We start from the raw sequence: 19632 nt of genomic DNA on the forward strand, positions 1-19632 counted from the left end.
TGTGTTTGCAAATGCAAAATGTGATTAAAAAAAGAAAAAGACAAATCCTTTAACAAGGCCTCTGGCCTTGAGCTGGAGCTTCACAGAGATGTCTACATTTCTAAGATAAGAGAAGTTACCAATTGGGCTCCATGGTAACAGCTGGCAGGGGGAGGAAAGAAAGGGGAGAACACACTCTCCCCTTCTCAGGTGTTGTCCTTGAAGGGTTAACTTGCCCAAAACAGTGAAAGAAAAAGTGCTTTTATGTGGATTTCTGCAGACTGTGAACTTCTGAGACCCTCCCCTTACATGTCCTTACATGCTGGGTATAAAGTTCTGAAACTATCTGTATTTGGGGTTCAGGGGATTAATTGATTACAGCAAAATCTGTATCCTCTGAACCTGGCTGCAGCCAAATAAAACTATTTCCTGCTATCTTCAGTGCCTTGCCTCCTCTGTCCCTACAACAATTGCTCTTTTATTAAGATGCTACCAACCCCAAATTCTAACCACCACTTTAAGTTACTCATCACTCAGTGTTTTTATGTATACAGAATGCCCATTAATAAACTTCTCTGTCGTTTTCTGTTGTTAAACTGTCTTGTGTCAGTTTAAGTTTACTGGGATCCTCTCAAAAATCTAGGAGGGTTGGGGGGAAGCTCTGCTCTTCCCCTACACTGGCCTGGGACTCTCCAACTCAAAGAAAACTTGTTCTTGAGTTACCTGTATACATTAACACCTCACAGAAAGTGATTTGGCTGATTTTTGTCCAAGCTGGATGGATGGAGCTGACCAGATGTTAATGAGGGTCTTTTGGATCTTTTTGTCTTAGTGTTTACCTGTTGATGCTCTTTCTCCTTTGACTTCCAGTCTCAGGTTCTTTCTGTGGGATATGCCTCTCTAATCCACAAATTCTTTTTTTTTTTTTTTGTACCGGGGATTAAACCCAGGGGTGCTTAACCACTGAACCACATCCAAAACTCTTTTAGTTTTATTCTTTTAAATTTTGAGACAGGGTTTCACTAAGTTGCTTAAGACCTTGCTAAGTTGCTAAGACTGGCTTTGATCTTGTGATCTTCCTGCCTCAGCCTAAGTCTCTGGGATTACAGGTATATACCACTGGGTTCAGAGTCCCCAGAATATTTGTTATTTTAATCTAGAAACACTATAAGGCAGTGGTAAGCCTGTGGGCTTTGGTGCCCCAAAGAGATTTAAGTCTTGCATCTACTATTTATTGACTGTGTATGTTTCTTTATCTGTGAGAAGGAAATGATAATAATAAAACCTGGTTAAGTGTAATTAAATGACATTATTTAACCAAGTTACCAAATAAGAAGCAGCTGTTGTTATTATCATTCGTCTTATCTAACTCTGTATTAGTATGTATAATGCAGCACAATTGTATGAAGACAACAGGAAATTTTCTTAGTATAAAAGTGATTGATTTAAGGAATATTTTCTGGAAGTTGTTAACTTTGACTACTGGTGCTCCTCTTACCATCCTGCATTACATTTTATCTTTTAATAGGAAATCAACCAATAGTAGCAAGGATTGTGAAGCAGCTGTAGTATTTTAGGAGATGTGATGGCTGATTCATTGCATACCATGCCCACAGCCCCCTTTCACACATTGGTTACCATACTTTATATTGGCTACCATAACATCATTCTGGCCACCTAATTTAATTCAAACCATTGAACAAAATATAGTCATCTATAAGCTTGCCAGAAACTATGCAGAAGCAATTCTATATTGGAGAGTATCTAGATGAGTTAAGCATATCATCTCAAAATACACCCCCCTCCACTTACCCACCCTGCCTCCCCCCCACCCTATGAGAATAGACAGGAAAAGAGAGGGGGAGAGAGAAAAAAAAATTACAATTAAGAAGACAATAAGCAGACACTGAAGCAGTAGAAGCCTATAGAAACAGAAATCATGAAAGAAGAAACTGGAGGGTCAGGAGTTAGTATAGATAGTTGAGAGTTACACAGGAGAAAAGAAACAGAGGAGAAAAGATGCAGGCATCTGGCAGCGACTCTAAGCTAGTCTCTGGCTTTGGTAGAATTTCACCAGAGTTGCTGTTGGCCACCTAGAAATGTCATCGAATTTGAAAGGAAGTTTTAGTGCTCTAGGAGTGCTGCCTAGGTTACTGTACCATTTTAAAGATAACATGGCCTCTGTAAACCCCCTCAAGTGTTCCTGGATAGTATCCAGTTGATCAATCTCTGGGTAAGCTAGCCTTTACATGTGGTCCTACACCACACTCTAAATCCTGATTTCTTTTTCTCCTTTTTCTTCCTTTGTCTTTCATTAGCAGATAACCTGCCAACACGTGTAGGTCTCTGTATCCAAGCATCCCAGGAGAACCTGTAGCTAACCACATATTTCAGGTCTCCAACCCCATTTCAGGTTAAACTTTATTGTAAAACCCCAATCCAGGATGTATGCAAAGTTAAAGACCAGTGTGGGCAAGGTCAAAGAGCCCTGTGAATGTCTCAAAACAGACAGAACGTGACATATTAATTGAAAAAGTCATCTGCTTTTCTCTACATCAGCCACACATGCCGCTTTTCTACCCAAATTCTTTTTATCCTCTTCTCTGCCAGTCCATATCCCTCACCATGTATCTGCAGAACCTCTTTAAAATTCACTGCCTCCTAGAAGTGCTTCCTACACTTTTACCTGATCCGCTTTTAGCTCCTGTTGCCCTCTTTTAGAATGCGGTAGAAGAATTAGTATTTTGTAAAAAGGTTTTTGGCAACTTGTTTTCCCTTGTTTTTTACTTTTTTCTTTTGTCTAAAAGATTAAATTGGCTATATCTTGAATGTCTTCTAAAATTTTAAGTACTCTGCTTCATGAATAACTGATGTTCAATAAATCTTAACTGATCTTCAGTAACGGTAAAAACTGAGGCTGATAATGATTATTGAGAATCTGCTGTTTTATCAGGTAAGGTGCTCCTACTTTACTTTTATAATCTCTATTCCTCATATTGATATGTGCAGCCAATATTTTCATCCATAATTTACAGATGAGCAAAATACAGTCAGAAAGGTTAAATAATCAAGTCACACAGCTTTTAAGTAACACCATCAAGAGTGAATTTGGTGCTTTTATTCATTAAACCAATAGTTAATATTTTCAGATACCTGTTCTACATAGGAAAATTTATGTCTCAAATAATACTCTTGCTTATAAACTTAAATATGAGTATTTACAATTGTCTATTTTGATAATATTTTGCATGTCTGAAGATTTTTCTTGTTTAAATGGTTTTTAGGGAAATAAGAAGTCATTTTTTTGTTTTGTTTTGTTTTTTTTGTTATCTATAGCTTTTTTTTTTCTGTTGTGTGTGTGACTGTGGAAAACCCAGTGGTGATTCATACATAGAAAATTTCAAAGCTTCTCCTAAAGGTATGCGGCACCCTCATCATGTCTCAAGGGCATGGCTCATTGACTCTATACCATTTATATTTTTATTCAGTTTAAGCCACAAATACTGTCTAGAGTTGAAGCCAGAGAACATGACTCACGTTAGTGAGTACAAAGATCTTAAAGCCTTATAATTTTAGAAAGATTGTAATCAGTGTATTAAAGTGATATTTATTAATATTAATAGTACAATAGCAATATTTACATCACTGACACATTTATTGAATAAAGCTTCTTACAATTTTAACTGCATTTAGATATAGGTAACTTTTCCATTTAATTGGGCTGGGGATGTGGCTCAAGCGATAAGGCGCTTGACTGGCATGTGCCAGGGCCCTGGGTTCGATCCTCAGCACCAAATAAAAATAAAATAAAGATGTTGTGTCCATTTAATCTATCCATTAACCAGGTAATTTTCGGGGAGGGGGCGTTACTGGGGATTGAACTCAGGGGCGCTGGAACACTGAGCCACATCCCCAGCCCTATTTCATATTTTATTTAGAGAAAGGGTCTCACTGAGTTGCTTAGTGCCTTGCTTTTGCTGAGACTGGCTTTGAACTCTCAATCCTCCTGCCTCAGCCTCCTGAGCTTCAGGAATTACAGGCGTGTACCACTGCGCCTGGCCTCAACCAGGTAATTTTTGAGCATTAACTTCATAAATTCAACAGTATTATTGCAATTAGTATGTAGCTCACAGAAAAATAATTATGAATTCCAAGGATGTTAGGTTCATAGAAAACTCTCTTCAGACAACTAAAAAGAAATCTCTAAATCCCTCTTTTAATTAACTATATCTTGATCTAGGAATTAACTTGTGTCATATTTTATTATGTTTGTTTTCCTTAGACTCAAATGTGTGTATACCAAAAAGCCAATTTCATTTATATCATAGATCAAAGACGAGGTAATTATACTTTATAACAGATAATCTGGTAAGTCTGATCTGGAATGGGAAAGGCTACCATCATTTGTCTTTTTATATCTCTGGTGGTATAACATCCTTCACCTTAAAAATCACCTTTAATTCACAACAGTTTAATGTAGACCAGAGCTATTCATAAGCAACTAACAAATTGGTGCACTAAAGTTAATTTGAATAGAGAAATACACTGCTCGGCCAAAATTTGTTTATTAGAGAATCAACCCAGTAATCTGTACATTCTTGTCTATTGAGAGACACATATATGAGAAATATAATCAAGAGCAGAAGTTTTCTTAGTTTATCTGGAGACAGAACAGAAGGCCCTGCATGAATTTGAAGTAAGATTTTCTCAGCCTGGTTATTCTTTTCTCCCTCACGGAACCCCTCACAAACTGTCAGACATCTGGGGCAGTTTTGAGAATGGTTGAGGAGTTAGCTACAAGCCAATTCCAAATACTTTCCTCTGATTCTTTCATCTTAAAATAATCCCATCATTTATTTCACAACTTTAAGAATATCTTTTAAATTTACCTACCCCAACCAGGGCTGCAATCTTTTCAATGTAGTTTGTATTTCAAAAAGAATATTCTGTGTTTATCTTTATAATCATAAGTTCATGGATAGATGAAGATTTCCTGTACATAATTCCAGTTTTATTTTCATTGTCATGTTCATAGTTACATTTTTAGAGAAATTCTCCACTTTGGTGTCACCATTCAAAAATTTATTTCCATTGATTGTATGAAATTAATCATGAAGAATAATAATAAAGTGCTGAATTTTTAAACTGATGTACATTTTAAAAGTTGTTATTTCAGAAATTGGGCGCTCTGTTAGGATAATATTACTCTCACTGCTTTCTAGTCCAGTTTCTTGAATTGGAGAGTGGTAGGATGCTCTAGCAGATCAAGGACATTGCTATGAATGTTGTCAATCATTTGGGAGGGAAAAAGATAGGCTGAGAATAGATGAATTTACCTAGATTTCATCAGAAAACTATCTTGGCCACCATTCCAATGTTTCTGGAAACCATTTCTTTATGTAATGCCTAAGTTTTGAGGAACTTCATTCTAGTTTTTGGCATTGTGATTTGGCCCAATCACCATCAACTGACTAGATTCTATAATAAGAAAATGAGTAATGGTGCAGCAAATTGATTCAAAGTCATTAGTTTAATTTGGATAAGGCAAAATACCCTGGGGCAAATGAAACATTAGGATAAACGTCTTAATTTTTACTAGTTATGCAATGTACTGAAAACAGTCTGAAATCAGCCAGAAACTGGCAGGTGTTGGACTTTCCAAAATGTGTAAAGTATTTACCATTTGAGCAAGAATGGATCAAATTCAACCCCTTGCTTGATCAATTTACATACGTGTACAAGAAGTCAAATTTGCCTAATCATTTATGTTTGCCAACATTTGGAAAGTTGGGAAAGAATTTTGGCTTTGGAAAAAATTAACACATTCTTAATGGTGCTTTACCAGGCAAATGGATAATTTCCTACATGTGGATTATATTATTCTTTTTAGGCAGCAAGGTGAGTGGATCCACATTGATGCAAACTCATAACCAGGGTCCTTGGTTCATGATTTGTTGGGAAAATTCTTCCTAGTCCTACAGCTGTGTCTGTACATATCTCCATCTAGGTGTCTGGGATGGACTCACTCAGGTTGTTGGCCACTCTCTAATAAATAAAAGAGAAAGCACAAGGACTTTGTTGATTTCAGAATAAATGCCACTTCCCTTCATTGTTTTATTGGTTCTTTTTATTTATACAAGACAATAGGATGTATTTTGGACCTAATTATAAAAACATGGAATATAATTCATTCTAATTCACTTCCCAGTACTTCCCCTTCCCCTCCTCTGTTCCTTCCCCCTGTTGGGAGGAGGGTTGGGATAGGGAAAGAGTGGAATGAATCTATCTAACTTTCCTATGTAGACATATGAATATGCTACAGTGAATCTCACCAACATACACATCCATGGGACACTAATTAAATGCTACTTCCCTTCTGATTGACCTCCCTTCCATTTCCCTTCCTTTTCTAATGCTCTCCTTTCTTTTGCATTCACTTGATTCCTTCCTCTCTCCCTCCTTCCTTCTTCCTCCCTTCCTTCTTTCCTTCCATCAGAACACAAATTATAAGCTTTTTGCTATTAAATAAAAGTCCTCAAAAAAAGCAAAACTTACATTCTATCTTTAAATTCATTCAACAAGGAATGAAGCCTTTGTTTTCACTCATAAACTGTTGTTTTGGGTAAAAGAATATGCTATACTTGCTCATCCTTGAACAAATAGAAATGTAATTGCAGTAGGGATTAAAATATATATCATATATCAGTACTTCGACTCCATAAAAGCTTAGCAAAGCAGAAGGTCTATTGTGTCCTTCCAAAACCCACCCCACATGAAGGTCTCTGTAGACCCCCATACCCACCACACCAGTGGAGACACCATGGTTGTGCTGATGACCTTTCTGTTCTAGAATCTTATTATCTGCTAGCTGCTATCAGTCCTCTCATGTACTTTTACAGCATCAAGGCAGTTTCTTACAGCGGTAACAGGCCCCCTTTCTTGCTGTATTCCTCATTTTGCCTGCAGTTTTTACTATTTAATGGACATGATTATGTGCTTTCTTTCTAGCACTATTTCAAAGGATGTTATCAACCAACTTCCCTTGAAAAAACTACAGAGACAGAAGAGAAACTCCAAGCTCTTGGGACATAGACGCCAACATATGCAGGCTTGTTTTGGTCTAGAAGCACATTGCCAACTAGATTCTGAAAATGAAATGGCTAACTGGTAACTTGACCTCCAAGTAAAACTTTGGCTCATATTTCTCCCATGTGCAGTGTGTAATGTTGCTCCAGCTTGCAGGATCAGTTTATGCAAGTCATGTACTTATGTGTTCAGAAGCAGTTTGGGTTAATGCGCAGTATCCTGGGTTATCCTAGTCAGGGGTCTGAGATGCTAATCCTAGTGCCAATTTTATCTCCTTAATTGTGAGGAAGTTTTTCAATGTCTTTGGGCCTGTTTTCCAATGTAACATGAAGGGATTAGTCTAGATGATTTCTGGAGGCCCAGTTTTGGGCTATATAAATCGGTTTTCCCCAAATCACATTCTTTTGTATTCCAAACCAGGCTTTTTCTCTGTTACTGAAATCTTTAGTTAGTACATCTTTTCTAGGTAGCTTAACATATAGGAAAAATAATTTTGTAAATATGTGATAAACAACTAATGGTTTCCTTTTTTCAGTGATATTTTTTTTTTTTTTTTTTTTTTTACAAAAGTTAAAATCAGGATCTGGAGTTGTGGCTCAGTGGTAAAGCACTTGCCTGGTACATGAGAGGCACAGGGTTCAATCCTCAGCACCACATAAAAATAAAAAACAATTAAATAAATAAAGTATTTTACAAAAAGGGAAAATCAGTTGTCTCTTAATCCCAGTAACTTATTACTACATATCATTTTCCTGCAAATTTGGAGAGTTCAAAAATAAGAAATAAAAAACACATCATTGGATGAAGTTGAGTCTTGTTTTCATTGGAAGTCTAGATAATCTAGCAGGTTGAGCCTGCTCTTAATTTCTATTCATTCATTTATACATCCATTTAGCCACTTGAATATAGTGCCTAATATGAGATGAATGTGTGTTTAATCTTTAGGAACATAAAAATAAACAGAAAGTATTTCTTTGCTCAACCTGAAGTACATCAGAGAAAGAAGTACTAACAGAGAAAGAAGTACTAACTTCTTTGTTAGTGAACTTCTTTTAAAGTGAAACCTCATTGATTTCTAGGCTATTGATATAATTAAATATTTTAAATACTGAACATGAAACACACTTTCAAGTGTTGGAGAAAGGAAACACTTTAATATATTTTGGGTTATTTTTGGTTTTTCTTGAAAGTCAAATTAAAGAGAGTAATAACTAATTCTTCCCAATAATTTACAAGCTAATGATTCCTTTACCTTATTTTATAATATTTCCTTAATATTATGCTTCAGAACTCTGTACCACCACTTCAATCTCTTAGCATATTACTATTTGGAATGTAGCATAGGCTGAGTGTAATTTATTAGTTTATTAATTTATTAATTATCACTTCCCCTCCTCTTCAATGTAATTAAAATGACATTCAAATATTTTATATAAGATGGAATTTTATACTCTTATTTAAAATTATTAGTGCCTTATGGTAGTTTTCAATCTTGGATGATGATATGCAGTTTAGATTTCTAAACCAAGAGCACTTGTGAGTATATAAAAACAAAGCCGGCCTCCAGAGAAACTTTAATATACCATGGTGTAACTTAGATTTCTGATTCTATATGGAAATGAAAATAATAATCAAAAGGATATCTTTTTAAAAAGTATAATAACATTTTAAATGTCACATGTGGGGACCTATTGAAATACCTGTTGTATGTATGTGTGTTGGTCAAAACAGGGAACCAAACAGCAAATCTCAATGCTGTGGGCTCATTAGCAATCAGCAGTCAAGGTTGGAGCTGGGAGACTCAATTTCCCTAGAGTTTTCTGGAACACTGCTTACATCATGATTTTCTTTGAAAGCAACCATAACAATGAAGATAAAAGTGACTTTACTACAGACTTCTCATTTTTGAATACCCTCTACCTGAAGTGATAAGCTTTCCTATAATCTTAGCAATTTTTACCATAGTTCTTTTCTGAGTTGTTTCTATTTAGAACATGGTAATCTACCTCCCTTTGATGGGCCCCACAGACAGCTGCCTCATGCCTTTACTCCTAGTAAGGATTTGGGAGGTGAAGCTCACTTCAATGTTGATGAAGTCTAGACAAATTATTACCAAGGTAAAGGTAAATATGCTTCAGTGAGGATTGATGTAATCATTCAACTTGAAGAGTGGTCAAAGTTACAGAAATTTCCCATTTGGGAAAAAATTGCTTTGTCCATTTTATGTACATAAGTGGTCAAAACATTGGGCTATTCCATATCCCCAAACAGCAATTAGAGCAATGAAACAGAATGAACCAAAATGGGTTTTGAGGTCTTGGAGGGTTAAGATAACACCACACGGATTGTGTGGTGTCACTCACTATAAATAAGGTTTGACCTGACCCAGTTTTTCCCTCCTGTGGTGGCAGAAAGTGTGACAGTTTACCAATCAATCATTTAAACCACAGTGTCGTAAACATATTTACAGTGATTCACAAACAAAACATAGTCATATATTCAGGTATAAAATGATGCTTTATTTCATGTTTTGCTGCTTTATTTTAGATCCCACTCTTTTCAGACATTTTTGACAATTATTATATTAAGAGGTAGGCAACATAGGCATTAAATATTATCTACAATCTCTTTACTTTTCTATTATGAAAAGAATGTGCCAGGCTGGGGTTGTAGTTCAGTGGAAGAGCACTTGCCTAGCATGTGTGAGGCATTGGGTTCGATTCTCAGTACCATACACAAATTAATAAAATAAAGGTCCATTGACAACTAAAAAATATATTTAAAAAAGAAAAAGAAAAAAATGTGCCATTCCAACCTGGAGTTGGCAGAGAAAATATATTTCTCATAGTAAACTAATGACCATTAAAAAAGCTTGCCATAATGTTAGGGTCTGTAAACAAGTCAAGATGGCGCCTGGCATTTTGCCAGAGGGAGTGGTTTGTGAAGTAATGCCATCGAGTCATTAAGTGTGGAGATTCCTTATTGGTTGACTGCTGTATCTAGTTTATGTTAATTAAGATAAGCTGTGTGGAATGTATATATACCCCTCCTGTCCTACAATAAATGGCTTCCACTCCTGCTGTATCAATGTACACAAGTTGCTCGTCACCCCCAGGCTATTTTGCCCAGCCAGCCGGGCTGAGGCACCATAAAAATTCCCCTAACTTGATGTGATGTAGAATTAGAAAGGTGTGTGTGTATGTATCAACTGCATACAAATGTTTGCCAAATACTCCTTTGAAAGACTTTGATGAATTAATAAGAATTATGATAATTGACATGCTTATCATTCTTTTTCTTTTTTAGAATTTATTTATTTTAATTAGGTGTATATGATAGCAGAATACATTTTGATCCATTGTACACAATTGCAGCACAACTTTTCATTTCTCTGATTATACACCATGTAGCATCACACGATATGTGCAGTCATACAGGCATGCTTATCATTCTTATGAAAAGCTGCTGAATGCTTTGAAACAACCTAAAGTCCAGATTTGAATTTCCCTCATTTATTATTGCTTGAGGCCCAGCAATTGTTTTCATAGTGCCAAAATAATAGTATCTCGGCCACCATATGTAAAGTGGAATATTCCTCATCTGACCCTTCTATTCCCTATCCCTCTTTCCTGCTCTATTTTTATATAGTATTTTCTTATCATTCCCTCTATATTCCTACTAGAGTGTTAGCACCATGAGGTCCAGGATTTTGATGTGTTTGATTGCTATTGTGTATCCCCTGTGCCTAGAACAGTTAGAGGCAAATAATCAACTCTTTCTTTCCCCATATTTTTTTTTTGTTGGTTCCTTATCGTTGTACATAATGAGATTTGTTGTTACATATTCATACATGTACATAACATAACAATATAATTTGGCCAATATCATGCCCCAGTACTTCCAATTTCCTTCTTCTCCTTCCTTCCCCTGGTCCCTTCCCTTTATTCCACTGATCTCCCTTTGAGTTTCATGAGATCCACCCCCTACCCCACTTTTCCTTTTTTCTCTCTAGCTTCCACATATGAGAGAAAACATATGACCTTGACCTTCTGAATTTGTCACGTTTTGTTTAACACAATGGTCTCAAATTTTATTCATTTTCTGCAAATGACATCATTTCATTTTTCTTTATGGCTGAATAAAACTCCATTATGTATATGTATGAAATTTTCTTTAAAACTATTGGGTCTTGATAAATACCTCATTAGACGAAAGAAGAATGAAAAGTCCATTGGCTGGTTAAGGGATGGCATCTGAAACTAAATCAGGTCTGTCTGATTCAAGGCCTGTGCCTTCATTCTTGTGTTAAACTCTGCCCCAGGGGTGCTTAGTCAGACTTGGTGCTGTTGGACCCTTAAGCCCCTTCCTATCTTTTGGCTTTCCTGGTGCCAAATTCAATATACAATGGAATTTTTAAAAATTGTGCTACGGACTTCAATTGTGTCTTGAGATCATCTCTTGTCTCTAATTGATATGATTTAATTACTTTATCTTGCATTTTAAACATTGCTTTCCCATTCATTTTGGCCTGATCTTCTGAAATGGCTTGATGCAGTTTATGAAGACCTTATATTAATACTGTTTAGAGGTGAATCCTTTCTTTTACTTCTGTCAGAAAGAAGGGCTCCTCTGATAGAATGTATGCAGGTCTTTCCCCTGTGCATAGTTACTTATTTTTAAAACTTTCTTCCACATTTTTATTGGTGCCCTATAGTTGTACATAATGATAGGATGTGTTGTTACATATTTGTACATGCACACAATATAACAATATATCTCTAGTCTCAGTTTGTGTCTGTCCGGAAGGGCTTCAGTCCAAACTCTGCTCTCCCTCATAGCGAAGGTGCCTCTAGTCATATTTGGAATTCCATCATTCAGCTTTCAATTCTTTGGACATTGAAGGCTTGTTATACTTTTAAAATTACAAACATTTTCAAGAAGAACAAAGACCACTTGAGGTTTCCAAGACTGACTGGCATTCTAGGGCAGTTCAGACAACTAAGGCTAAGGTTTTGAGGGAGGAAGAATGGGTGATAATGATTATGCAGAGATGGATTACCAATATATGGGAAACAAAAATGAAGGCCAATGCAGAGAAGAATACGTTACCCTTGCATTTGAATGGCAGAGCAGAAATTTTGTGAGTTTTGATTGTAGACATTTTTTTTTTAAATCTCCAGAACCAAGAACAGAAAGTGAATGATTGATCATGAATAATAAACTTTTTCAGAGCATTTAATGTAACTTAATGAATGTTGTTATAATTAGTAATAATGCAGGGAGCCATACATTGAGTTTAGCACTTTACCAATATCATCTCATAAGAGCCTCCTTAGTGCTCTGTTTGACACAGAGGAAAAGAAAGATTTGGAGACATTAAACAAATTATCCAAAATCTGGGAACTAATAATAAAGGACAGAATTGGGACTGACGTCTCTAAGTCCAAGTCCTGTGCTCTTAATCCCTCTGTGGCTCTACCGCTTAAGGCTGGATCACTGGAGAAGTAAAACAAACATACAAACAAACAAAACAAAACAAACAAACAAGCCCAAACATCCATCCTAGAGTCTGTAGCTTAAATGATTCTTTCTTTCTTTTCTTTTCTTCTTCTTCTTCTTCTTTTTTTTTTTTTTTTGTAATTCAGGTATTGGTTTATAATGTACCTTGCCTTTGACAGGTCTTAGTTGTTTGATCATAGTTTTCTTTCTTTATTTTTTTTTTTTTTGGCCAAGAATAAGGCTCTATTTTGACTCATTGGTTTTTTTGTCTGTTTGTTTGTTTGAGGGTACTGGGGATTGAACTCCAGGGCACTTGATCACTGAGCCACATCCCCAGCTCTATTTTGTATTTTATTTAGAGTCAGGGTCTCACTGAGTTGCTTAGCACCTTGCTTTTGCTGAGGCTGAATTTGAACTGGTGATCCTCCTGCCTCAGCCTCCTGAGCCACTGGGATTACAGGTGTGTGCCACCGTGCTGGGCCTGATTTATTGCTTTTGACACGAAAAAAGTTTGGAGCCCTACAAGACCCCACAGTGCTAGATAAATATCCCAAGGAAGTTTGTGACCTTGAATTCCCAGGAGATACCCAAAGGATAGATGCTGCTGTCCATGATCCTACTGCTGGGACCACCACTTTTCTTCATAGTGAACAAGTACTACTAGCCAGTCGAGGTAGAAGATTTTGTTGGCAGTTCATAGTTACAGCAAATTCCTCATTTTTCTGAAATATAAATTTCTGAAATTAACTATGTAGAGCATATTTCTAGAAAAGAATTGAATATTAACATCTTTTGGGGGGTGATATTTAAGATTGAACTCAGGGATACTGTGCCACTGAATTACAACCCAAGTTCTTCTTATTTTTTTATTTTGAGACAGAGCCTCACTAAATTGCTGAGGCTAACCTCAAACTTTTGATTCTCTTGCCTTAGCCTCCCAAGTTGCTGGGATCACAGGCAGACACTACAATGCCTGGCCTAAATGCATAGCATTGTTAAGATTTAGTTTGAGCTCATTCCCAAATTTGTGATACACTTGATGATGAAAACAAAACTATGAAAAATGACCACTCCAAATTCATTAAAGATCGTTTGTCTGGAACTGATAAAGTGGATGCAACATACCAATGACACAATGAGTGTTTCTGTCCTAGAAAGTGCTGTTTAAGAAAGCTTTAGTCAAAATGGCAATTATCAAGAATACAAGTAACAATAAATGTTGGCGAGGATGTGGGGGAAAAGGTACACTTATATATTGCTGGTGAGACTGCAAATTGGTGCAACCACTCTAGAAAGCAGTATGGAGATTCCTCAGCAAACTTGGAATGGAACCACCATTTGACCCAGTTATCCCACTCCTTGGTTTTTACCTGAAAGACCTGAAATCAGCATACTACACTGACACAGCCACATCAATGTTTATAGCAGCTCAATTCACACTCAGATAAAGCTCATTCACATTTGATAAAGAAAATGTGGTATATCTACACAATGGAATATTACTCAGCAATAAAGAAGAATGAAGTTATGGCATTTTCTTTTTTTAAAAAAATTTTTTATTGTTGGCTGTTCAAAACATTACATAGTTCTTGATATATCATATTTCACAATTTGATTCAAGTGGGTTATGAGCTCCCATTTTTACCCCATATACAGATTGCAGAATCACATCAGTTACACATCCATTGATTTACATATTGCCATACTAGTGTCTGTTGTATTCTGCTGCCTTTCCTATCCTCTACTATCCCCCCTCCCCTCCCCTCCCCTCCCCTCCCCTCCCCTCTTCTCTCTCTGCCCCCTCTACTGACATTCGTTTGTCCCCCTTATATTATTTTTCCCCTTCCCCTCACTTCCTCTTGTATGTACTTTTGTATAGCTCTGAGGGTCTCCTTCCATTTCCATGCATTTTCCCTTCTCTCTCCCTTACCCTCCCACCTCTCATCCCTGTTTAATGTTAATCTTCTTCTCATGCTCTTCGACCCTACTCTGTTCTTAGTTACTCTCCTTATATCAAAGAAGACATTTGGCATTTGTTTTTTAGGGATTGGCTAGCTTCACTTAGCATAATCTGCTCTAATGCCATCCATTTCCCTGTAAATTCTATGATTTTGTCATTTTTTAATGCAGAGTAATACTCCATTGTGTATAAATGCCACATTTTTTTTATCCATTCATCCATTGAAGGGCATCTAGGTTGGTTCCACAGTCTAGCTATTGTGAATTGTGCTGCTATGAACATGGATGTAGCAGTGTCCCTGTAGCATGCTCTTTTTAGGTCTTTAGGGAATAGACCGAGAAGGGGAATAGCTGGGTCAAATGGTGGCTCCATTCCCAGCTTTCCAAGAAATCTCCATACTGCTTTCCAAATTGGCTGCACCAATCTGCAGTCCCACCAGCAATGTACAATTGTACCCTTTTCCCCACATCCTCGCCAGCACTTGTTGTTGTTTGACTTCATAATGGCTGCCAATCTTACTGGAGTGAGATGGTATCTTAGGGTGGTTTGGATTTGCATTTCTCTGACTGCTAGAGATGGTGAGCATTTTTTCATGTACTTGTTGATTGACTGTATGTCCTCCTCTGAGAAGTGTCTGTTCAGGTCCATTTTCTAAAAAATGAATGGAACTAGAGAATATCATGCTTAGTGAAATAAGCCTGTTCCCCCAAAACCAAAGGTCAAATGTTCTGATATGTGGATGATAACCCACAACAAGGGAGGGTAGGGACTGGAAGTATAGAAGTTCATTGGATTAGACAAACGAAATGAAGGGAAGAAAGGGTGGATGGAAACAGGAAAGACAGTAGAATGAATCAGACATAACTTTCCTATGCTCATATATGAATACATGACTATTGTAACTCCACATCGTGTTCAACCACAAGAGTGGATCAAAATTGTAATGGATTGTACCCCATGTATGTATAAAATGTCAAAATACACCCTACTGTCGTGTATCTAAAAACAACAAATAAAGAAATAAAATATAAAAGAAAAAAAAGGAAAACTTTAAGGTTAACTTTTAAGGATATATGGTGTAGTTTGGGGGGATTGTCTCAAAAAATTTTGAGATGTTATAGTAATTTGTTTTCTTACAAGACTCTGTTTTCCAAACATTATATAATAACATTACATTTGTGTACATTAACTTTTAAATATGAAATTTTGTTCTTTAAAAATTCTTAGGTTTGGAGTTGCCTTGTCCTGTGCCTTTTTCTTTCCTTGTGTGGATGCTGCCAGGCTCCCTTCATGCTCTGGTCCGCCATCTTCTTGAGACCAACACCATGGCTGAATTGTTAGAAGTACTAAATTACTGACCTGCTTTGCAGCTGTAGAATCTAAAATGAATCCCTATATATTCTGTTGCAGACCTGTGGATCATGCCACAATTGGCCATCAATTAAGTTACAAAGTTCTAATGGGGAGATATTTGAAGTTGATGTAGAAATTGCCAAACAATCTGTGACAATCAAGACCATGTTGGAAGATCTGGGAATGGATGGTGAAGAAGATGATGACCCAGTTGTTCTACCAAATGTTAATGCAGCAATATTAAAAAAAGGTCATTCAGTAGTGCACACACCAGAAGGATGACCCTCCTCCTCTTGAGGATGATGAGAACAAAGAAAAGTGAACAGAAGATATCCCCATTTGGGACCAAGAATTCCTGAAAGTTGACCAAGGATCACTTTTGTGAACTTATTCTGGCTGTGAACTACTTAGACATCAAAGTTTGCTTGATGTTACGGGCAAGACTGTTGCCAATATGATCAAGGGAAAAACTCCTGAGGAGATATGCAAAACCTTCAATATCAAACATGACTTCACTGAAGAGGAGGAAGCCCAGGTATGCAAAGAGAACGGGTGATGTGAAGGGAAGTGGAATGTTGTACCTGACACTATAACACTATAAGGATTGTTCCAAATACTAGTTGCACTACTCTGTTTATAATTGTTAATGTTAGACAAACCGTAGACAAATGCAGCAGCAAATCAATCTATTAGCATAATATTGTGCTTATTGCCTGTGTAGTTTGAGTACAGACTCCAAACCTATGGCTGAATTTCTTCTAGTATGAGAAAAAGTTTATGTTTTCTTTACTCTAAATAAAATCGAACTGTGGGTTCTCTGTAGAAAGTGTCATTTTGGGCTTTCCCTGTTTTTGTAAGGCGATTTTTGCCAAGTTTATTGTCCAGTTTACTTTGGTGAGCTTTTAAAAGTTGACATTGTAAATAAAACAACTTGCAAACATTTTCTGAAATAGGGAAAAAAAACCAAAAACAAAAACATAACTTATGTTCTACTTTAGTGAATTAAGGTAATAAGGTAAGAATAGACTTTTTAAAATTAGTGCATTAAAATTATATAATAGGAGATTAATTGTAATATATTTGTCATACATATAACATAATACAGTCTATTTTAATAAAAGTTGAACTTTTGCTTTGTTATTTAAATATTAGGAAGCTTCAAATACACTGAAGTTGCTTTTTGTTAAAGCCACTGAGGCATTTCTCCATTTTTACAACTTGTTTTCATATCTATTATTCAGTACCAAACCATCTTCATTTTAACCTTTTCAAAGAAGTTTGGGGAGGGGAGGGCCAGAATGTGTTTTCTATTCCTAGTTGTTTTCTCTTAGAGTGTTCGGCTAAATCTGGCAGAAGCAGCCATGTAGTAAATATTCTTTTTAATGAGGCACAATGAAAATTAGAATTCATTAGGTGGTAAGCCCAGAAAATTAAGTCTTTCCTTTCAACTGTTATATTCTGGCAGAATCTAAAAAAATAATTTCCTTTATTTCTTACAGATTCTATTAATTTCTTTTGTGGATCAGCCCAGTACAAAGATAGCATCTCTAAAAAGCATGTGATTAAATTGTTAAAAGGAAATGACCTCCTAAATTGCTGACCTGGGTTGCAGCTGGAGCCTCTAAAATGAGTCCCTCTGGATTCTGTTGCAGAACCTATGGATTATGCCACAATTGGCTATGCATAAGCAAGTTAGGCAGGATACTCTAACACCTTATGTTCTCGGGTATAAATATGACTAAGTGCCAATTCAAATTTAGTTTTCTCTTTTAAGAGCATGTAAACCCATTCCATGGGATTATAGACAAAAAGGAAATCAGAAACTAGAATACAGCAACCTTCAGAGTGTTCACAAAAACTCATGCAGTTGCAGAGTCAAATCACTTATCATTTACAAATAAAGATACTACTGACATTGTCAACACAGACAATACATACTCTAATCAAAACATGCTCTTGAACTTCAGGATTCTTCGATTTACAGAATTTTTATATTTTAGACCATCTCAAGTGACCAATTTGGTAATACCTAATCTGAGTGCACCCTGTTTACAAAACAGTTGCTCATGGGCACTTTTGTTTCTCTCTTTGGTGATACTCTCAATTTAGAAACTGGTGATGATCTGTGTTTTAAAAAGTCCCGTATTGCTTATGTCTGAATCAGTGGTAGATACTTACTCTAATCTTGTCCAATTTTGTTTGCTCATTTTACAGGTTTTTAAATTTCCCAGTGATTCAGTGGGTGGGTTAGAACCTTTTTTAAATACCAACTCAGCCCCAATAAGTTAAAGGTGACATTCAAAACCACAGCCATTTCACCGGTGATAACCAGAAGGCCTGGCTTTCATTTTTACAATTAACCACCTGTGATAAGCACTTGTGTTGACAAGCAGGCTGCCAACACATTACAAAGTGGTGACACATCCTATCAGCAGTCTGACACCACTCCTCTGTGAACAATTCCCTATAGACAAAGTGTTTGGTTCTCTTAAGGAATCAACATTTATTTCAATATTCCGGGGAATTTTTCCTTATCGCTACTAAAAATATTATGGAATATGTAATAGCATATCTTCAGTAACCTCTGATTTCTCTTTTCTGTAACTAATAAAACACTAAAGCTGTTTCATAATTATTTTTTCATAATTACTTTTAAAGTTGAGAAACAGTGGCATTTGTCCTTTAGAAGGTTGTTTTGAAGGAGGTAATATTGTAATAATCCTGTTAAAAAAATTTTCATGGGTTGGGGATGTGGCTCAAGCAGTAGCGCGCTCGCCTGGCTTGCGTGCGGCACTGGGTTCGACCCTCAGCACCACATACAAACAAAGATGTTGTGTCCGCTGAAAGAAACCTAAAAAATAAATATTAAAAAATCCTCTCTCTCTCTCCCTCAAAAAAAAAAAATTCTCATCTTACCCTTCATTCCATTGTCATAGTGACTTCAATAATATCCTTCGCAGTTGATGCTCAAATGATATTCATTGATTTGATAACTCAAAAGATTTCTTTTCTTTTAGAATGGTTATATATTTACAAATACCCCCAAAGATACGAGAATGAGTAGCCTGTTTTGTTCTTTTCCCCCCGATTTTAAACACTGAAAAAATGTTCGAAAGAAAAAATTTTTCTGAAGAAGAATGCAGTAAGCTCCATGGTGGACAGGCTTTTTTTTCTTTTTCTTTTTTTTCTGATTGAGCCCAAATTTAATCTTGAACTCATTGGAAACAGTCTATTCTTAGGTGTATTTGGCTGTGTTTTGGATAAAAGCATAATAGAGTTATTTCAACTGATTGCTCTTATTTCATAGACTTCATTGGTTTTCTCTAAGGTACTGACTACTCTAGATTATAGCATTTTATCCACATTTTAACCCTTTCCTACATGCTCTAAATATCTATTCATGCTTCTTTTCTTTGTCTTAATATGTCTTTGAGATTCTTTTTCTTTTTGATGCTTGATCACTAAATTAACTTGCATGTTAAATCATTTATTTTATCTCTACAAAAATATTATAGAATATGCAAAAATATTATAGAATATTACACAATATGTAATAGCATATTTTCTGCACAGACAATACATATTCTGTGTACATCTACAGAGGACTACGTATTTACATCTACAGGGGACCAATTATGGCATTTTGATTTCATGGTACTGAATGTGTAAAGCTTTGAAAAGAAGAACGGTTTTAAAAAAGAGGACTCTAAAACTGTTTTTCTGAGTTGTTGGACCAATGATACTTTTATTGTTCA

The 19632-nt window shown here is 36.2% G+C and overlaps 1 pseudogene; it reads left to right on the plus strand.

Annotated features, from left to right (window-relative positions):
- The window catches only part of LOC124108484 (S-phase kinase-associated protein 1-like), a 32208-nt pseudogene extending 15775 nt beyond the window's left edge, over positions 1-16433 (plus strand).
- Positions 16434-19632: the final 3199 nt, after the last annotated feature.

Source organism: Marmota monax, unplaced genomic scaffold (genome assembly GCF_021218885.2).
Source record: "Marmota monax isolate L192 unplaced genomic scaffold, Marmota_monax_Labrador192_F-V1.1 WCK01_AAM20220418_F8-fsc00045, whole genome shotgun sequence".
Classification (NCBI taxonomy): Eukaryota; Metazoa; Chordata; class Mammalia; order Rodentia; family Sciuridae; genus Marmota; species Marmota monax.